General features: G+C 49.6%; 1 protein-coding gene across 1 annotated transcript in view; it reads left to right on the forward strand.

Annotated features, from left to right (window-relative positions):
* The window catches only part of LOC149339169 (uncharacterized), a 234,439-nt gene that overhangs the window by 110,860 nt on the left and 101,947 nt on the right, over positions 1-21,632 (forward strand). The gene's annotated exons all lie outside the window — the stretch shown is intronic.

Here is a 21,632-nt window from a genome sequence, read left to right on the forward strand (position 1 = left end):
TTAGCAGGCTGGTTAACTAATACTGAAGAGCTAACTTTTTAACTATTACTGTTAGGGTCCTTAATTATTGATAGGCATGTAGCCCACCGTAATTAATATTCATATTAGTTTTCGTAATTTTCAAACTGCGGTTACCCTCGGCTCTGTGGCTCAACAAATTTTGGCTATTTCGACGAGTTACGTGCACTGGAGAGGTTGCTTTGCTTGCAAGGTTCTCGAAAGCGCATGTATTGTGGCACGACGCAGGTAATTTGTTGGGCCACAGCGCTGAGGTTAACCGCGTTTTCGAAATTGGAATAACTGATACAGATATTATATACGGTGTGCTACACGTCTCAATAACTAAGAAGCCTAAGAGTAATAGTTAAAAGGTTAAATTAAAAAGTTAGTTAACCGGCCTTCTAGTTAGCACGTCTTAGCTGTACTGTAATGTAAAACATTTCTGACAATGCTATACTGAAAAAGCGCTCTTCTCACTCAAAATCCTATTTAAAAAAAATTATGTAAAATCTTAGGTGAAGCACCCTGTATGTAGGCTCATGAAAAGCACCTCAACACATCGTGTCTGTGGTGTAGCACTTGACCAGGTACTATTGACCTCAAAATGCGTTGGACTGGTCCGTAACAAATGCTGTTCGAGCGCTTCACTGTCTTATTCGCGCGTGAAGAGAAAAAGAACAGACTCCAGCGACGGGGACGCCTTCGAGGCAGAGTTTATTTTGCGATCTAACCACGCTCCTCCGCAAGGGATTTTCAGGCCGCTCACTGACATACAGGTTCTGTGACTGCGAGATTTCTTCGAATCACTATCAAGGTTTCTCGAACCTTGCTCAACTAACTTTAGCTGGTGACAGCAAATACGCTTGGCTTTCTATTACGCTTTGTTTTATTCGTGCCGAATTATGTAAACTTCGAACAAACCTAAGTTCTTCTCGCTCACTGAAATTTGTGCAAAGCGCAAACTGCGGCTGAGAAAATGGCGAGGTCAACAGCTCCAACAGGTTTGGTGTTCACGAAAATCCGCTTGAGAGATGCCATTTTTCAAACCACAGCTCAGTCCTTTTAGTTCGGTTTAAGGATGCTTCTACATATTGAGCTTGTCGCTATGGGCTCAAAAGATTGCGTCATCCAGTAGTATAGTAGACTTGACTGCCTGTTTCGGGGCATTTCGTACTGACACTACACGGCAGACATTGCGTTTGGTTGCACACCTTCACAGTAATGGATTTAGTTACCGCACGCAAATATCTCAGTGAACACACAACGACAAAATGCGAAGAAAAGAGAGGGCGAAAGAAAAAAAAACAACGCTAGAATCGTCAAGTCCTGTCAAGAACTACTGCAGAGCTTTCGGTTACATCTTTTTTTCTTATCCGGTTTTCGAGTGGCCCCGAAATGAAGGCCTCTAGGGGATGGCCGATGCAATAACTTCCCTTGACTTGGCTTCTAGGTGACGTCAACTGAGCGGAACTTGATTGTCAGAGTTGGTGTCTTCTCCCCCCCCCCTTACTCCCGTGTTAAAACGGGTTAGAGCATCGCTTGTTGCATAAGACGCCGCGTATCGCCCGAAAGCAGCGCTGGGTCTACGCTCGGCCATTGTTTCAAGAGCTCGCTGAGTCTAAATTTCATTGTCGCACGTCAAATGGACGCGAATCACGTCGCGCACCACTTATCATCGTCGCCACTACCTCGTCGACTCCTCGAGAGAAATGACGGTGGAATCTGCCGGTTTTTTTCTTTCGCCGCTGCGTGTAGAAGTGAGAACTCGGGCTTCATTTCTGTGTGCTTGTGCTGTTAAATTTGACAAAACCTTTTCACATCGTTCGCTCTATAGTTCGTTTGTCTTGACCAGGCACTCTGATATAGTAGTTGACGAGAAAAAGCTTTCGTTGCACCAGGCAACGACACGAACCGTTCCGTGAGTGCTACTTCAACTTTTTGCTTCGAGGTCGCTAAATTAATTTCGGACGCTGAGCTCAGAAGTCGATGTTTCCTCGTCGCATTCTTTTTCTGTAACTGCGGCGACTTTGATTCTGGGAAGGCAGATATCTGTCCTTGTTCTGCACTGCTTCGTCGTGTAGCTCTGTGCGTCGAAACACAAGTGTTAGCGATGATGCACACATAACGAAAACAAAATGAACTAGAGGGACACGTGGCGCTGACCGTCGTTCTCTCGCTGAGGAAAGTCTCCCCTTCCTTTTTCGACATCTCCGTTTTCGACATCCCGGGGAACGGCACCCAGGCAGTCCGCTGTCAGCAGCATTTGGCGAACCTCCCCCCCCCCCCCCCCCAGCAGCACAGCTAAACAGCCCAGTATTGGAAATGTATTGACAAAGACCAGTTTTACAAAGGATCAAAGTGAAATCATCAATTACCAATATCGGGCTGATTGATTACCTGCACTGCTTGGGTCAGTTGTCCGGAAGGTTTCTCACTTCGTGTGATGTTAAATTGCTTTGATAACATTTTACTCAAATCTAACTATTTGCGCTAAGTATCAGGTTAAGCTTGTACGCCTAATTAAACAATGTTACTCACAATAACTCTCCTTGAAGCGATACAGTTACACATATACCGCCAAAGCCGTTGCCGCTAAAGTTGCTCCAAAGCACACATTCCCATGCCCCGCAATACTAGCCAAAATTAATCCAGATATGTAGTACTCTGCCGAATGCAAAAGCTGCGGAGAGTATGCTAACCTCAACCACATCACGTGAGCCTGCAGTAAGAACCCTTTGAGCGGAATAACCACAGAGGAGCAGTGGGAGACCGCGCTGTTCAGCTCGGAGCTGTGGCAGCAAAAGTTGCTCACAGAGAGAGCTGAGCAGGTCGCCGAGATCCAAGAGATCAAGGCCACCAAGCGACAGTAGCCCACATGCGCCAGAAGGGAGCCTTCCTCTTCAAAGACTCTATAAATAAAGTTTATACTCTGTCTCTCTCTCGGGCTTTAATGACAATACCGTATAATGAAATGAGAAGCTTCGGGAAGCACAGCTAAAAGGCGATTAAAAACAACTCATTAATCTACAGATCACCATGGATATGAAGGCGGTGGTATCCTGACGTGGGCTCGGGCTACTTAATGCACATTCCTGAAAATACCTGGTAACAGAAACAGGACACTGGCTCAGCGCGGCATTTCAACGGACAAATGCTGGAGCATACATGCGAGCAATTGTAAGTACACGTTGCTGGTCGCGCCGTCTGACCGGTGATGAGAGCGATCTCATTTTGAGAAGAATGCAGGTCGCGAGGATGAGCCAGCGAGGGGTCAGTCGCGTACTGCTGGCGCGGCCTACTGACATGGAAATGAAAAAAAAGGAGAGAAAATGGAGAGGAGGCAGAAGGAAAAATAAAATGTAATGGCTAAATGATTCCTGAACGCACAACAGACAACGTAACTCCGAAACAAAAGAGGTGAAGAGCAGCGCAATGAATGAGGACTATGAAGAGAATATCCACTATAATGCGCGCTTATTCACGCACGCACGCACGCACACGCACGCGCGCGCGCGCACGCACGCACGCACACACACACACACACACACACACACACACATGCACGCACACCACACACACATATATGCACACACACACACACACACACACACACACACACACACACACACACACACACACACACACACACACACACACACACACACACACACACAAAACACACACACACACACACACACACACACATGCACGCAAACCACACACACATATATGCACAGACATACACACACACACACACACACACACGCGCGCGCGCGCGCGCGTATGACGACATACTTAGCGTCTACAGAACCGCACCGCTGAAGCAACAGTCCCTTCTCAGGGGCTACATTTTTCCGGCACGCAGGCAACAGAAGATGAAGAGAAAGTGAAGACTGCTGCCACATCAGGATGATTCGTCGCTAGACATTAAGTATATTTTACATGTACGCGTGAATAGGTAGCCGTAAACAATTTAGCGCAGTGTGTTGCCTGTATTCGCGACTGTTCACGTTTAATGCGCTGTACTAGCTGTCAATTATGCGGCAGCAAGCCCGCATCTCCACCTAATGCAGTCCCTACAGAGAACAGCGGAGGACAGACGGTCTGCCATGGAAGGGTGGTCGAACTTCGGCGTAGGTTGCAGAAAATCTGACGCTAGCGACGCTTTCATTGGGATTAAAGAATTTGAAGCACAATCAGCTTTTTTTTTTTTCCACAAGTCCGCTCTGCGCATGCGCGCCTCTTCTCCTCCCGCTCAACTGGTTGAAAATGAAACCGCCAGCTCCTACTGCGCATGAGTAGATCATGTTAGTGACAGGCGCATGCGACAGATGGCGGTAGCTGTCAAGCACACACACAACTGCCACTTCACAAGCGCACTTGGCTCCTTGGGGAATCAGATCGTTTTTGCGTCTTCCAGGTGCTGTTCACTTCATTAGCCATGACAAGTTGCCAGTGCGGGGACATAACTACGTCGCCCTCTCTTGGGAGGCAAGTTCTGTGAATACGACCTCAAATTCACAAAGAACTGCATGCGAACATAACTCTGGCCCGTGACTGTACAGCGAACGCGTACTAGCCGGCTAAGGTTGCTAAGGCGGCACCGGGCATTACGATCTGACCATGTAAATGCAGCCCTTAGCTTCGTGTCGGTATAGACAAGGAGACGCGTGCTGCGCGGCGCATGGCAGAGCAGTCCAACGATCCAAGGAAGAGAAGGGCTGAGGAACACGCTATCAACATTAAAAGCCTGTCTTGCGTGACAGTAGATGGGCAGAAGTTCCGGATGCACGCATCGTTACTCTCCGTAGCCGCGAGGCGCTGACGACAGCAATCGTGGCCGATGACACGCAATATCCAACATGCAGTGAGTGTATGTTAGCAAATGTTTTCTAGCCGCCGCGATGGCTTAGTGGTGATGGTGCCACAGCTACTAACCCGAAAGACGCGTGTTGGATCCCTGCCACGGCGGTTGCATTTCGATGGAGCCGAAATGCTAGAGATCCGTGTGCCGTGCGATGTCAGCGCACGTTAAAGAACCCCGGGTTGTCGAAATTTCCGGAACCCTCCACTACGGCGTTCCCCATAGCCGGAGTCGCCTTGGGACGCTAAACCCCAAAAACGAAACGATTACATGTTCTCTACTACTATTAATAATAATAATAATAATAATAATAATAATAATAATAATAATAATAATAATAATAATAATAATAATAATAAAATACCATTCCCACTTTTACTCCGCAATGGCAAACGCCATACGTCTCTGTCTTCGAAAACTGAACATTTCGACAGAACTACCTGTTTGGTTTGATAACTTATTCTCAACTTGAAGACGCAAGCCACCTGCCCCCTGTAACCTCGGAAGAAAGAGCCGAGCCGGCTGCCAAATGTCGGGAATTTTTTAATTAAGAAGTTTTGGTTTGAGATGTCTTGCAGCTTAGTGCATGAACCTCAGTCTCTGTGTGTCTGTGCGTACGAACAGCTTAGCGAATACAGGTTAGCTAGCACGTCTTGGCGAGCTAGTTGATTAAGCATCGTGTAAAAAATAGCCTGAACACAGACGAGCACAAGAGACGAGGAAACAGACGAACACTGCTCGTCTGTGTTCGCGATTATGTGGAGCGGGGAGTCCTACTGTACTGGACTTATCTACTATCTGTAGTCGCGCCGTTCGATAGAGGATACAAGGTGACGTCATTTTGTATTCGGCTGGCGGACGCTTTGGCTACCGCCTAGGCGTTTGTTGCGAATGGTCAAGCTCACTCGCCATCTGTTGCGTTTACTTGGATCATCCGAAGAAACTCACTGCGGATTCCAATTTCAGCAAGGTCGTGTTTCGCAACCAACAGTTTAGATCTCGGCGTTTCGCCCAGCCTACTTGTGATCCCCGAGAAAACATTCGCCCGGATGAAACCAAAGTTCGTTTGGCACAAGAAAAGAAGCTCTGATATTAAATGCAAAGTACCTGGTTAGAGATAAAAATAAGGGGAAAAAAAAAAGGACCCATGTCCCGCCGCCGTAATTCTCTATTCGCGGTCCCCCCCTCCCCGAGACCTTTACGTAATCGGTTTTCGGCACTCCCCGCGATCATTATTCGCCGACCGTTATCTCCATCCACGCAATGGCGGGGAAAAGGCGCAATAAACTCGGCGCCTTGCTTCGAGCAGCGGCATGCACCCGGCGGGAGATCGCTCTACTGCATGGGTTGACCGCTAGACGGAGCAGCGAGCGGCGGCCCGTTGGCGCGGTAAGGTGAACCGTTGACCGCAGGCGCTAAAAGTTCGGCACCAATCCTGGCTGCTTTCCTTTCTTCCTCCACGCTACACCGGCGCACGCGATCTTCGAATCGCTCGCGGTACACGGTCGACCCGGGCTAGCCATATTTCATGTCGGCGGCGGACCTCCTCAGCTGCTTGCTGCCTTCCGTGTCCGAATGCGCGCGCGCTCGCAGCCCGACGGGTCATCTTTCTCGTTCGCCTTCGTTCGGGGACCGAAGCCCCGCCGGCGTAGTCGTCGAAGGAATCACCGATATGCCTGAGGCGGGAGAGGAATAGAAAGAGCAAAAGCAACAAAAGAGAGAGAAAAAAAAAAACTAAATAGCGAGTTCCAGTCGCACGAGTAGCAATTACAGGGCTGAGCAGTTTCATTACTCCAGCGGCGGCGGCGGAGTGTTTCACTCGTTTCGCTCTCCGCGTTTCGCTGTTTCGCCGTCGCTGCACCGCGCCCTACATTTTGGGCGAGACGACGACGGCGCCGTGAAGCCTTTAGGGCTAAGCCTGCGTAGCTAGCCGAGGTGTTGTGCCAGCTACTCTAGAAGTGTTGCGTGCCTGAGCCATGCGTGTTCTCTACTGACACCCCACCGTCTCGCCCTTCTTGTGGCGCTCTTTGCTGCGCTTTGTGTGTTTTGCTGGTTTGTTCGCGGCGGTCCTTTACGACGCCACGACACTACGCCGCTTGTTTTTTTTTCGCTCCGCCGGCCGGGCCGGTTTAGTTTCGTTGGCGTTGGCAGTTGTACGCCACTCTGCACCCCCCCCCCCCCCCCAAAAAAAAAAAAAAACTATTTCTCCCTCTCTTTCAGGCCCGTTTCAGGGCTTTTAGTCGCGACCTGTTAGATGGTCCTTTCGATAAAAGCGCTGGGCGGCTCCGACCTGCTTGTTTATTTTTTCTTTTTTGTCACATTTGTGTGCCGTGATTTCTAATCCGCTCTGGCGTCGACACCCCCTCCCTCCCTGCGTCGCGGAAACTAGAAAGGCCTTCGTCGCCTCTTAGGTTTGCTCGTTGGCGTGGGCGCAGGCTCGCGTAATTTGATAACACTTTCCGGCGGACAAGGAGATAGGCACGCGATGTAACGCTGCTCTGCGTCAGTCGAACGTGGCTGCATGAGCGCGAAGGGCTAGAAGGCGTTCGCCGAGGTTGAAACGTGTAACGTTATGCCAGTAACTGCCAGGTTTTATTGCAAGTATGCACAGCAGCTGGCGTCTGAATTTGCATGATCTTCGACACTTAAGCAGGCTTGGAGCGGCAGTGCGTATAATGAGAGCTGACGGGAACAGCGCGCGGTGTTAAAACAACTCGCAGAAATTCAGCGTTGGTATTGGTTGTGCCTGAGCTATTTTTCTTTTTTGTGTTTGTGAATAGTGCGAGGCAGCTCCATCGTGTAAAGTTATGTGAATGCTCTCGCGGCACTGAAATAGTTTGTTGGTTTTCAAGCGGGGCGCGGGTGTTACTATTGCTATTCGTGGACAGTCGTTCCGTGTTATGCTTGTAGCAACACTTGTGACGATTTCACGTCGGCCTGTAACGCTGTAACAATTAATTACAGCGTTACATTAAATACACCTATACACCAATATACACCAAGTGAGTTAAATTGGCGGTAACTTTTTTAATCCAATTTTTTTCCTGCCATAAATGCCTCTTTCGCCGCCGGACAAGCGTCGATACAACCAGTGAGAGCGAGAGAATCAATTTTTACTAAAAACGAAAGTCGGGTGGCGCTTTGCTCTATGCAATGCGCAACAGGCTTCTGCGTCATCAACGGCAGATGCTGGCAGACACGCAGTCACTAGACAATTATGGCGTCGCTGGACAGCTGTATGCGTTGTCAGGCTTGCCTAACTGCATCTGCCGTACGGTATCAGTAACCGTAGTTAACGTGTATACCGTACGGTGGCGCTAAAACTAGCTATTCAGTGTCAACAGCCGCAGTGCGCCGGTAATTGCTTTTTTTTTTCTGCACACAGGTTATTCCCATACACAGTTTGCCTTTGGAAGCTTTCTTAAGCCAGCCTGCCTTCCTGCATTCCAGCTCGTCCATGTTTTCCGGTTGATGATGATGATGATGATGTCCTCGGGCTGAATGGCACATACCCACGGCGGGGGATTGGCCAGGGTGCATAGCGGATACAAACGCACTCATGTATACCCTCTCTGCCTTTCCTCCTCCTCCTCTTCCTCCTCCTCGTCCATGTATACATCGTCACCGTGCCGCACCTAGGAAAAATTGGAAGAATTCTGCAGTTCAAAATATTGTTGCAACAGCCTGTATATAAGTTTGTACGTGAAAACTCCGCATGTACAACCAAAACCTTTTGACGTAGCTTTGACGCCACTGAACTCTTGCGAGTTCAGTGGCGACCTTTGCTTTTTTTTTTTTTCAACCTCGTCGCACGACTGTCGAAAATAACTGGATGTGGCCTCTATGCCACGTTAAAAGCACCATTCTTTCCCTGGCGGAATTATTAGTCGCAAAACCGTGATAAAGGCTTTCAGTCACCACTACTTTTTTGATGCTGTCATTCCCGATCTATGATAGCGTTTACTGTTCTTTCATTCGTAATTCACGGCATGAGCCTACATTCATTCCGTTTTAAACTTCAAAAAAAAAAAAACATCCTTTTTAAACTCAAAAAAAAAAAAAGCAACCTTCGTGACCTTCCTTTTTATTCGAGTGTCAGTTTAACGAGTGTGCTCGGATTTGTGCTTTAGCACTGCTCGAGTAAAACTGACCAGAGTAGATTTTACTGTAGTGCAAACAACAACAACAAAAAAAAACTTTCCATCGGGTAGTACAGGGCAACAATTAGTACCGGAAAAGGACTTGCAGCCCTTCCCTGAAGGCCGTCAATCTCTCTCGACTCGGCAGTCTCCGCGTCACTCTCGAGGTATCTCGAGACGGACCACCGCGCTAAAGCTGCCTGTTTTCCTACCCGGCCGGCCTGGCTGGCAAGTCTCGACACGCGAACACTGCTCTCTCAACGGCGCCTGAAGGTCGCAAGGCGTCGTCCTTTGCATTCCAAAGCCTGCGTCTCTCTCCCACCAGTGGCACCAGCAGCATCAGCAGCTACTAAAACTGGCCATCTGGCAACAACATCATCAAATCTGCCGTTGCTTCTGGCGCATCGATGAGCCGGGGATCTCCGTCACGTTTCCTTCCTTGCGTTACCTGCGCACCTGTTTCCTGCGTGACACTATATCTCTTTCCCTCTCGCCGCCAAGGAGCTCGAAAGAGCCTCGTTAATCGAAGCGAGCAATTACGGACTATGGTGCTCGTTCATATTTTTCCTCCTCGAGCGCCGCGCTGCACGCGTCCAGTTTCAAAGGACCGTTTCACGTAACGGGCGCCCCTGGCGTTAGACGCGGAAACGCAGCGGCCTTGGATATTTCGAGGAGATGATCGAAGCTTTTGGCGCCACGAAGTGGACGATGGTGTGTTCCCGCTACTTGGCAGAAGTCGTCAAGGGTTTAAACGATACGTTGCGTCATTTCACCTGTTTGCTCAGGCGAGGAGATGATGTGTGGGCGATGGAGGAAAAGATGAGCTGAGTGTGTATACACAGACGCCTAGCGCATTTCCTAATAAAGCGGTGAGAAATAACGGGTGTGCATGTCGGATAGATAAGATCCGACGGGTGGGGCACTTAGCTTGCCGAAAAAGGTTGGCATAGAAGGCTGGTTTTCCCTGTAATATAATGCGTTGGAATGGGTAATGCCAGCAGAGAGCCAGACGTGTTGTTAGGCTGTTAGAGGAATAAAAGCTTTTCTTGGCAAATACGCGCCGCGATGAGACATCTTTTGGGAATGAAAACAAATTGTCACCACGTCAGAAACAAAATTATTTATCCCTTTTCTTATCACGTATAAACACGCGAGATTTGGCGAACGTGACCACTCTGGGTTTTCCCCCGAAAACTGGTCCTGCGGACGCATTGTAGAATCTCGCAAATTTGGAGCAAACCTGAGCGCTCTTCAGCTTCAGCTAGCTACGTTCTCACACAGGAGCAAAAAACTCGGGGGTTACGCCTTCGCAGTTCTGTTTCTTGATAGTCGCTGTCCAAAGGCAGCCTTTTTGCTCAGGTTTGCTCTCCAAATCTAAGCACGTTCGTGCCTCTCATTCTCTCCTGTCCCTCCCACGCTGTATCCGTTGGCTATTTCACATAAAACAGACCGAAGTGCCACCGTGCAGAATATCTAAAAGGGCAGCATTGTGGTGTCGCGTTCGAATGAATAGAAAAATTGATATCGCAAGTGCGGTCCAAATACAGCTTCGGCTCCACAGAGATCTCATGAAGCCAGAACAAACACATCCCTGATGCAGGGTTCTTGAGTGGGCGTATTTCATAAGTTCCTTCTACGCGAATCAAGATTCGCGCAAATACGTGTGCGCGCGACGTGTAAACGCTGGATATCGTAGAATACACACTTCACGTGCGTTTGCTCATGTTTTAATTTTGTTGATTTGTCCCAAACCCCGCTGCTCGTCTGCTCGCGACGAGCAGCGGGGTTTCTTTTCAGAAAAGCAGCCGAACAGACGGCGGTACAGCTGGCAAGCTATCTGTGCGCATGCGCGTACTGTCGTCTGTTTCGCCCTCTTCAATAGTGCATGGGACACTGAGAGACTCTCTAGACAACGCTCTCGTGATATTAGTAAAAAATTATGGAGCTTTACAGAACTAACTATCTTACTGCAAATAGGTGAAGTCCGCCTTATACATTGACTAAAAAGCGCGATTTGAAAGAAGACAGATGAGGACGCTCAGCGCTTGTCCTCGTTTCTATTCTTTTGTGCCCGTTTCAAATCACGCTGCTTTGCTCAATGGATTACCAACTTGCCCAAGCTTCAGTTCCACTCTATACATTTGTTCTTTCCGCGTTGAGAGGCGTTTAACGCTCGAAACACTTTAATAATAATCGCTATCAACTTACTCTGCCAAAGCTCAGCTGTCGGCTTTTTTATTACCGCGAACTAGGACAACCAGTATTACCTCTTCAGTGAAGCGTACAAAGGGTTCACTGCAGCGAACGTCAAATTTCCGAAAAACGTGGTCGCAAACTTTGGTCCACGTTAGCGACTGCATCAAGAGCACCAAGCTCAGAATTGCGAACTGCCGAATTACCTGACACCATCTCAAGCGGCATATTATGGCAAGGAAATCTTAACCTTCTCAAAATTTTCCCGTCCAGTAAATTGCTTCAGATGCTGAGAAGTTTAGCGCCGCGGTGGCCAAGTCGTTTGAGCATCCGCCTCACACGCTTGGAGGTTCGGGGTTCGATTCCAAGAGCCGCCCGGTACCCATTGCTGGTACAATGGGTACAAGCTTTCCCCTGCCTGGTTCTCGGCTTCTTTAGGGTGAGATGTTTGGGAAATAGATCTTTGAGCCCATCTTGATAAGAAGACAGAAACCTTGTGCCATGGCACTCTTTTGCCACAGATGCCCTTGCGGCTTAAAAAATCATCATCATGCTGATGATACTCAGAAGTTACGTGAAGATTTTAATCGATTCCAATACTAGCCTTCGGCATCGTTGCACACTATGCGTCTGGATCGAATAAAGTGAGATCGATTCGTCGTCTGATCACAAACAATCCAAACAATATCGGCCACAAACAGAGCAGATCAGTCCGCATGTGTTCGCTCTACCCTTACGAAAACCTGTTTCCGACATTTTAGTGGCGTTGGTAAACCACTACTCGGCAGCCTGTTTTGAGATGCGGACAGGCGGTTGCAAATCGGTTTAGCGAGTCAGCCAGTCGATGGCATACACTTTGCGCTGACGCCTGTTTTTTTCTTCCCTTCCACAAGCTGAGGTTACAGGGGAGAGGGGGGGGGATTGTCTTCTTTATTCCTTCTTTCCTTTTCAGACTCTCGCCGGTGCAGTGGCGGTAACTGCATTTTTTTTTTACTGGGGTGTTTTCCCTCTCGAAACAGCAGCTCTCGACAACTTTGCACGCGCGTAATAAAATTCCGAAACTTTATCGAGGGGAAGTTGGGAGGCAGTTGATCGCGGTTCCCTTTTTTTTTCTTCCTCGCGACGTTATAACTTCTTACTTTTTTTTTTTTCACTGGCGCCTTAGCCGGGAAGTCACTTCTCACGATAGCATTTTTTTTACTCCTCTGTACTCTATTATGAGCAGACAGAGTAAACTGAAATGTATATACGGCTACAAAAAAAAAAAAAAGCACGGTATGGCGAGTGTTTGTGGACGTTGCGGTTGACAGCTCATCCATAATATAGAAAAAGCAAGAAAACATAATACTGACACGCAGGTGTTCGCTGTGATTCGTGCATTTCCTTGGAAAGCAGACTTTTTCTGCAGTACCAGGGGGGGGGGGGGGGGGGGGGGACGCTTTTATGACGGGGTTGGCGAAGGACATAAAAACGGAGAAAGACAGCTTCTCAAGACGTTTTCTGGGCAGCCGGACATGTGTTTCGTAAGAACAGAGGGATATATGCGCTTTTGTCACAGCGCGAAAACAGTTTCAGTAACGCGAATGGCGTTATTTTTCTGGCCGGGTCGAAGAAGACATTGTCGCAGGCTGCTCCGAAAGGAAAATAACTTGCGATTGTAGTGTTGAGCGTAAATTAAAGGGGCTTTAAAGCAAATGTGGCAAATGGCTTTAAAAGCAAACGCATTTAAAGCAAATGTGAATGACTCAACTTTAGTTTGTAACTGAAAAATATGCAATAAGGCAAACGGTTCAAGGTGCTCCGGAGCTTTAACGCTTTCACTTTCTCTTTACACTAGGAATAAATATTTTAACAATGCAGCCGTCGGTGCACACATAGAAGCACTAAGAATAAAACACTTTAGTATCTTGCAGTCAATGGCTACTTCGCCAGCATGACCGAGACGCATCGACTTCTGCTCCAAGTATCCTTCACCTAGACGCTTGATGCATTTGTTGATCTTCCAGCTTCGATGCGTAGTTAGCTTAGTGAAACTTGTGCGAAATATTGCAAACACTGTTCCCCACAAATACAAGTGGGCCTAGAAAAGATGGCAGACCCCGCACTTCTAGAAATCACGAAGCGAATGTGCGCATTTTTCTTCCTCCTTCCACATTGTTTGGTTTATTGGTTTATTGGCGTTTAACGTCCCAAAGCAACTCAGGCTATGAGGGACGCCGTAGTGGAGGGCTCCGGAAATTTCGACCACCTGGGGGTCTTTAACGTGCACTGACATCGCACAGTAGGCGGGCCTCTAGAATTTCGCCTCCATCGAAATTCGGCCTCCGCAGCCGAAATCGAACCCGCGCCTTTCGGTCAGCAGCCGAGCGCCGTAACCGCTGAGCCACCGCGGCGGGTCCCTTCCACGTTGTGTTTCGTACATTTCGTCTACACTCTAAATCACTCGTCCTCCAACCCCGACAGCTCTTCTTGCTAGAGTTCCGCCATGTTTGTTTGGAGAGCCAGGATCAAGGGCGTCCGCAGAATTTTTTGCAGGGGGGGGGGGGCCATTGGCTGTTGGCGCCGGAGGGGGGGGGGGGTTATGTTCGTAGCAAAAAGGCACTATTTGCGGAGTAAATTTATTTATTTATAAATAAATAAAATAAATAAGTAAAATACACACATGAAAGAAAAATTACAAACAGCAAATTAAAGCGTGGCTAGGAGAGATACATTGGAGTTTATCAACGAAGAAACAATTAAAATTAATAAAAATGCAAAAAGATACTATCACTTCGTGGAGAAGAGTGCTCAGTCTTGCTGCATACGGGTTCTCGACACACCCGGATTGATGACCAGCACACAGCACAATATGTTCACAAACACGCAACGACAGTCAGTCAGTAAACAGCAACTGTAGACGCCTCGGATTTTTCTGGGCGAATTGCGTGATGACACGGGTGATAAATTCATTCCTGTGCTTCATTACACGCTCTCGGTGCACACTCATCATACAAAGGCCGTCCAGTCTCTCGTTTGTCATCGTTGAGCGTAGCCACGTTTTCACTCTCCTCATTGTACTGAAGGAGCGTTCGACCGTACAGGTAGTAACTGGCAAAGCCAGAGCCACCTCAATGGCTTTTGCAACACCAGGGAAGAATGTCTTGGCCTGATGTAGAAGCTCGCAGTAAGTTATTTCTGATGGGTCCCCAGTTTTGTTGCACCACATCTCGTACCAAGAGATGGCCTCTTCCTTGAAGTTGTCGATGCCGTAAAAGCACTGGAGTTCTTCGGCGAGAACAGCGAACTCAACACGGCTCAAGTGCTTCATTTTTGATGGATGCAGCTGGAGAAGTTTGAAGCTCCTCTCATTGCTTTCAGAAAAGCGCCGAGCTAAAGAAGCAGTGAGGGAGTCCAAGTACGGCACATATATTGCCACACGGTAGTATTCCTCCGGCGACTGAATCCCGTAGTTGTCTCGGTGGGCCTGACGAGAGACTTGTCTTGGCACAGATATCACCACATTTAAGTGATTGGCTGCCTCCCTTGCTGCATTCATGATGTTAGAGAACTCCTCTACAGCGTTCGTCCGGTGGCCGCGAAAAATACGTTGCAGCTCAATGATGTGGTCATGCACAGAATGGAAGTCCATGGATACACCTTGCAGAATGTTCGTAACTGGTTCGAGCCGAGCGCTGTACTTCGCTACAATATGCAAGCAGACGATGAAAGATGAGCTTGTTGTTGCGCAGTAGAGGATGTGAGCTCGTTGTCTAGTTGCAGCGTTCGAGCATGATTCCGTGGACGCGAGCTCCTCGAGTGCTTCGACTATGGCCACGTAATGCTGAGAGAAGATCCTAATAGACTTATATTTTGCACACCATCTTGTCTCACACAGCATCGGAATGTTCGGCACCAATTTTCTCCGGAGTACGCTCTCGCGGAAGAAGTTTATGGTTTGTTTGATTATGCCAATTGTGTTTCGAATTTCAGAGACGTCGTTCAGATCGTTGATGACGAGATTTAGTTTGTGACTTGCACAGTGGAAAAATAGTGCCTTCGGGAACTGTTTTTGTATAATTTTGTTCACTCCAGCTTCTTTTCCAGCCATTGTAGAGCATCCATCGTACCCCTGTCCAACGAGGTTCGAAAGAATGAGCCCGACATTCGTCAAAAACTTCAAGATTGCCGCGGCGATGCAAACAGAGTTTAATTGCTCCAGCTCTACAAATCCCAAAAACTGCTTTCGAACGCACACTTCGGCTCCCGCCTTGTCAATAAAGCGAACGCCTATAGACATCTGCTCTTTTCCTGAAATATCTGCAGTTTCGTCAGCAAGAACGGAAAAAGCAAACGCTTTGTTAGCTTCGGTAACTATCTGCTCTTTCAGGATGTCGCCACAGATTGTGATGATCTCGTTCTGGACGCGGACAGAAGTGTACTTGGCATTGCCAGCAGAAGAAGCGAAGTGCTCCTGAAGTAGAGTATCTCCAGCTTCTACACGAAAGTCAAGCAGATCATTGAAGACTCCACTATCGGACTGCTTGCCGCGAATTGGCAAGTCATGCGTCGCGCAAAAGACAATGGTGGAAACTATTGGAAATAGTTTCTCACGGTTCCTTTCAACTTGCGCGTGCAGTGCTCTGTTCAGCTGCTCTACAACGGGTAGCTGCTTGCCTTTCATCACATCCATAAAGTTCTGTGAGGCCGTCATTGCCTCCTGGTGCCATTGGGATTTTACGTGATCCCTGCACGCCTCGTGCATTTTTCTGTAGTTACTGAAAGCGCGCACGATAAAACTTCCTTGAGTACCCCGGTGAACACGTGGAGGAAAAATGACGCAAAAACGACAAATAGCGCCTTTCGCTGTCGCTGAGTACGCAAGCCAGGGGGCGTAATCTCCCAGCCATTGATGTCGAAAAGGCCTCTTTCCAGGTGTTACATCCTTCTTAAAATCGTATGTAACATTTGGCGACCATGGCTTAGTAAGAAGACGTAACTTCAAAAAGTCCGGTATGCCAGTGAGTTTAGCTTTGCCTAGAAACTCTCCTAAGTCATATTCTTGAGTCAAGTTATTTGTTTTCTTGATGTTGTCTCCGGACTTCGATCCCAAGCAAGGAGAAAGGGAATCGTCTCGGCTTACTGCGTGACCGGAGCTCGCTGGTGAAGTTCCTTCCATGGAGACGACGACGTCGGCTACTGTCCGGTGATGAAAGGTTGCATCGCTCTGGTCAAATCCGGACTTAAATCCCAAGAAAGGAGAAATGGAATCATCTCGGCCTGCTGCATTACCTGAACTCACTGTTGACAGAGTCCCTTCCATGGAGTCGACGACATCAGCTACTGTCCGGTGATAAAAGCTTGCATCACTCTGTTCAAATGCTACACCGTTGTCACATATCACACCAGAATCTGCAGGGGCGCATTTGGATAACGCTTCGTCAGACAACCGCTGACGCTTGAAGAAGCGCCGAATGTCCATCATTCGGAACCGCGCGAGACAAAGCTGGCTATGGAGTTCTTCGGGGTTGGTAGTGTTAAAAATATATACACATTGATTGAAAAAACGGTTGAATGCGTACGTTGAAAACAAAAAATGACTATATATACAACGAAAACTTATTTACAAGATAAATGCACGCTCGCAGCTTCATACACCTCGCTCCATCTTGCTCGCGCAACCGCACAGTCGAGTATTTGCACACACACTACTCGCCGCTCGTCGTTTTCTCGTCCGCTGTCTTGATTGTTCTCAGCTTCGTTGACAACCGGCCACTAAAAATACCGAAGCACAAACACAGAGGCGCGCACACATGCAAGGGCCTACTTGCCGCAGTATCCCCGAATACGCACTTTGGGGGTGAAAGGAACGCCTCGTGACTTCCGAGGGGAAGGGACACTCGCCACTCCGGTCGGAAAATTTGTTTTGTGTGTTTTTATGGGGTTCAGAGCCCCAAAACGACTCAGGCTATGAGGGACGGAGTAGTACAGAGTTCCGGATAATGTCGACCACCTGGGTCTCTTTACCATGCACTGACATCGCACAGTACATGGGCGCTGTTGGGATTTGAGGCCCAGCCAGAGGTGACAGGCGAGCCAGGCAGGCGCCATCGGGCTGCCTTGACCAAAGGCGCTGGTTTCCGGAGAAGATGCAAGGAACGCTGGTGTGGGGGCGCCTCTGGAGACTGCGTCGCCGTGAACAAAAGCAACTGCTAATCCCCTTTGCCGAAGATTCTGAAAGCGGCGCTTCTACCGAACTGCGCTCTCCCGTGGATCGGAGGAGACAGCGAGCGGCGGCGGCGCCAACTCATCGCCTGCTTGCCCTTGAGCAGCCCGACAAAGCGGGGGTGGACACGGCTGATTTGTCCCTCCCTCCTGAAGAATTCATCGGTGGCCGGAATGTGCACTGTCTGCCTCCGTGTGGCTATCTCCCTAGAGATCAAAGAAACAGGCACCCATCTCAAGACGCCTCGAAACACATGCTCGCCGGTGCCACTGCATGTCTGCAACGACGCGTCCCCGGACGCGGCACTTCGCAGATGTGACCCAAAGCTGGAAGCGGGGCCGCTTTTACTCTTTTTGCTGAGCGCACCGCCGCCCCTGGTGTGCGGCCATCACTCACGGTTAGAGTGAGTGATTTTCCAGGGGGGTGCAGCCGCCCCCCCTTGCCCCCCCCTCCGGACGCCCATGGCCAGGATATGTGAGAAAACTCGCGTGCGAAGTTTTGTCAAAGTGTTCCCATTAATATTACACGCGCCTGTAGGCCCAATAATATGATCGCATAGTGCACCTCAAATCAAGAGTGCCGGAGAAACAAGGGACTCGCGTGAAGAGCGCACATTGTTGTTTGTCATACGAACAGTGTCTAGCCCATCCCGAGGCAGCTTCTGAAACGAGTAAAAAGGGACAAACTGTCGTCTGGCGTAGTGCGCGATGTCAGCTTACTCCTGTTTTGATCCCATACAAACGCATTCGTGTTAAGAGTGCACCTCTTAGCTCACAGCATTGTATGGCGCGTAATGTGTGTTATCCCGTTAAACCACGTATTAAAATACTTCCTCATTGAATTCATCTTGTGAGAAAAAATGTGCTTTATGCCGCGTTTTCTATAGCTACTTCGTCAGATATTTTTTTTTTCTGGCCTTGTCGGTATTTCGCGATGAACGAATGCAGTGCCACCACGGGCATTCAAGAGGTACAGACACCACAAGCTTCCGTAGGTACACCGTTTACCTTACCAACAACGTATCCTTGAAGAGTGTGTTTTGATAAGGACACAGCGTATTAAATCCAAGCGACGCGACCCGTCAATGAAAAGTGAAAATAGAAGCCGCTAACACTGAAAACACAGAATGCGTTTCGGCTCAGACTTAGGAGGAAGAAAAAAACGAAGACTAGAATGGCAGCGTAATGAGCGAATAAATAAATCAATAAACAGAAATTGCCGGCGGAACGAGGTTGAACGGCCGGGAAAATACCGTAGCTCCGGCTGAATGGCCGTGCGAGGAGCAGCGCAGGCCCGCTTTGCATTCAGGCGTAAACTGTCGCTTCGTCACAGCGTACGGTGCGGCGAATATCGCATTACGTGCAGAGCGGGGTGCAATATTAGGGCGACAGTGCCGTTTTGTGCAGACGCCTCCACAACGGGCGTCGCGTCCATCGGATGTGCGTGCTGATGTGGGCACAGCGTTAGTTCGTGGCCGTGCCGCCAGGTGCTTCGGATTCTCTGCAGCCGCTTTATTCTTTGTGTTAGAACAATGCAGAGAGAGAGGGAGAGAGAGTGGTGGGGGAGGGAGAGACCGAAACAGCGGCTCCGCTTTTCAAGCCGTAACGACCTCTCAATTTCATGCGCGCGCGACGCAACGGTGACATCGTTTGTACGTTTAGCACGCGTCTCAGTCCCGACCGTGCACGCGGAGCTTGCAAGACGAGAGAAGCCGGGAGAGGGGGTGGAGTAGAGGAAGGGTTGCCAGGCGCTAGCACCATCGCAGCCGCGGAGTGGCAACGTGGCACAATCACCCGCTTTTCTCAATTAGCTGGCACAGACAGCTCTAGATGATAGGCGCTGAGGCAGACAAACAACGACCAAGACAGAAGTACCGCACGAACAGAATTCGCAGGTCCTCAGCGCCTCGTCTAACTCCTCGCGGACTGCCGTACAGCTGGCACAACCCTCCCTCAACGCTCTCACCCTTCAGCTCCCCTTCCGCGGCGGAGTGCGTGCGTCCCACATCTCTCCTCCTCTCCCGCGCCGTCGGCGGGCGTGAGAATCTCGAATCGACCTCGTGCGCGGGCCGCTCGGCGCAACTCTCCGAACTTTTGCTCTGCCATTGTGTTGCGCCCTGCGCGCATAAGGCACGGGCCGGCGGGGTCCGGCGCGCAGCAGTTACGCGACGCGTGTAATCGTAGCGCGAGGCCCGCGCGGGTAACAACAAGCGGCGGACAAAACGCCCTGGCAGCCGCCGCCACTGGGACGCCAGCCCTAATGTTGCATTCAACAGTTGGCGATCCGAACACCGCTTCCGGTGTCTCGGAGCGGACGGCCGTTCGGCTGGCTGTCGTGAGCGTCCGAGGCAGGCAGGCGGCGGGCTTTCGGAAATGCTCTCTGGCCGCCAGTTCGGGAAGCGGCGGCTTCTGCTGGATGTTTCGTAATTGAAATGCGTTGTACTGCGTAGCGTATGATGGACGGGCAGGACAGGTTAATCTGCATGTACAAGCAACTCGGCGAAGACAACAACGAGCTGCGGAAACGGGTCGGACTGCTGACGTCTGTCAGGTTATTAGGACTGGAGCACGTCAAGTGATCCGGTTAAAAAAATTAACCCCGTGTTTTTTTCTTATGCGGTTCATCGTGCGAGTGGCGTTTCCATTTGCAATTGCGTTCGGAACTTTTCGAGGAATGCATTTTTGACCAGTACATTGTGCCAAGTGCAACGGCTTAAGCTTAACAGGTGCTGGTAACTAATTTTTAAGGGTGTGATAAGAATGCCCATGTGGTATTTATGGATTCATCGAATATGAAAGGGAACACTGCTTAAGCATTTAATCAATGAGTACATCATAATTATGCGCGCTGATGGCACTTTTTTTCTGTTCTCTGACTTAGTATTCCTCCTGTCGTATAATATCCGAAAGTCATTTTCAACTTTAGTGGAGAAGTAACGAAAAAAAAAAGCGTTTTTATTTTTTTGCAAACTGGTCGTTCCCGTTCATACTGGAGGCACCAGCACGTCAATCGGGATCACGGTTCAGTTGCAGGTGTTCAGCTTAATAGAAGAAACAGTTACAGTCTTCCTCAAAAATAAACGTCCCATTGGAGTATGCTATTTGGCTACGCAGTGTTGCTCTCCAGCACACTCCTCACCTTCGGGGAAAATTCGAAGGCTGACGATGCAAAATGGTCCACAACGTATAGCCCGGGAGAAAACCTTGTGAGCTGCGTATTTTTCACAAAAGCTGTACGCTAGCGTTTTCTGAAACAACCTCCTGCCTAGAACCAAGAGAGAAACGAACTTCGGTGCTTGCTGGAGTTCGGTGCGGCTCGGCGTTGTCTTCTGGAGGCGGTTCGCGAAGCTGCCAGCCAAGCCTTTTGTCTTTGAGTGAGTGTTTCAGGTCACTCAAGAAGTCGGCTCGCGTATGGCACCAACAGAGGCCAACCCGTGCAACCGCAGAACCCCTTCAGAAGCCGCGCCAGGTGTCAGTGAAGAAAGATCGAAAGTCTCCAAGGAGGTCAGAGAACCCGAGAACACTCGACGCCACCTGGCGGACGAAAAACAAAACGTTCCGGGGTCGCGAAAACAATGCCGAAGCGTCTGCCCCTCACAAAAGGGCTCTCACCATACAAATACACAGAGCAACCGACGACTCTCTCTTCAGGTATTCTTCTTGAGATTTCTAGCCTTGCAGTTCACTCTACACACTCACACATTTGCGTGCGCACACTAAGGCGTTGCGTATACGCACGCACGCACATATGTGCATATTCGTTTTCCGAGGGGCATGTGCGGATACCTGAAGCCGGACTTTCCCAGTCGGAACCGGCTGTCCAGTGTCAGCGGCGCGGTCTGGATCTGCTCTGTATCGGTGGCCCTCCCGACCTTCTTCCCCAAGACCCCTGCGGCTGCCGTGGTCGACGGCGAGAAATCCTCTGCGCTGACCCGCGCCGAGGCGCGACAAAACGCTCGCTACTGCGGTAAGCGGGCATGCCGATCGCTTAACGAGGTCATCGCGATAAGAGCTGCTCGGAAAAAAGGAGCCTGCAGGCAACGCGCGCGCCGCATTCGCAAGGGCGCGTGCAGCGGCGACAACACCCTTGTCTCCCGCGCTGTCGCGGCTACTGCGCCGCCGGCGTGTGGAAACCGGGGGTTGTCCGTCGCCCCTGCCGAGCCCGGAGCCAATTAACCAGGCCTCTGCTGGCGGCGGAGTTGACCAACCGCCGCCGGTCTTGTGCGGCGCAT

The sequence above is a fragment of the Amblyomma mixtum genome, chromosome 6 (assembly GCF_055824585.1).
Source record: "Amblyomma mixtum isolate Tamu chromosome 6, ASM5582458v1, whole genome shotgun sequence".
Taxonomy (NCBI): Eukaryota; Metazoa; Arthropoda; class Arachnida; order Ixodida; family Ixodidae; genus Amblyomma; species Amblyomma mixtum.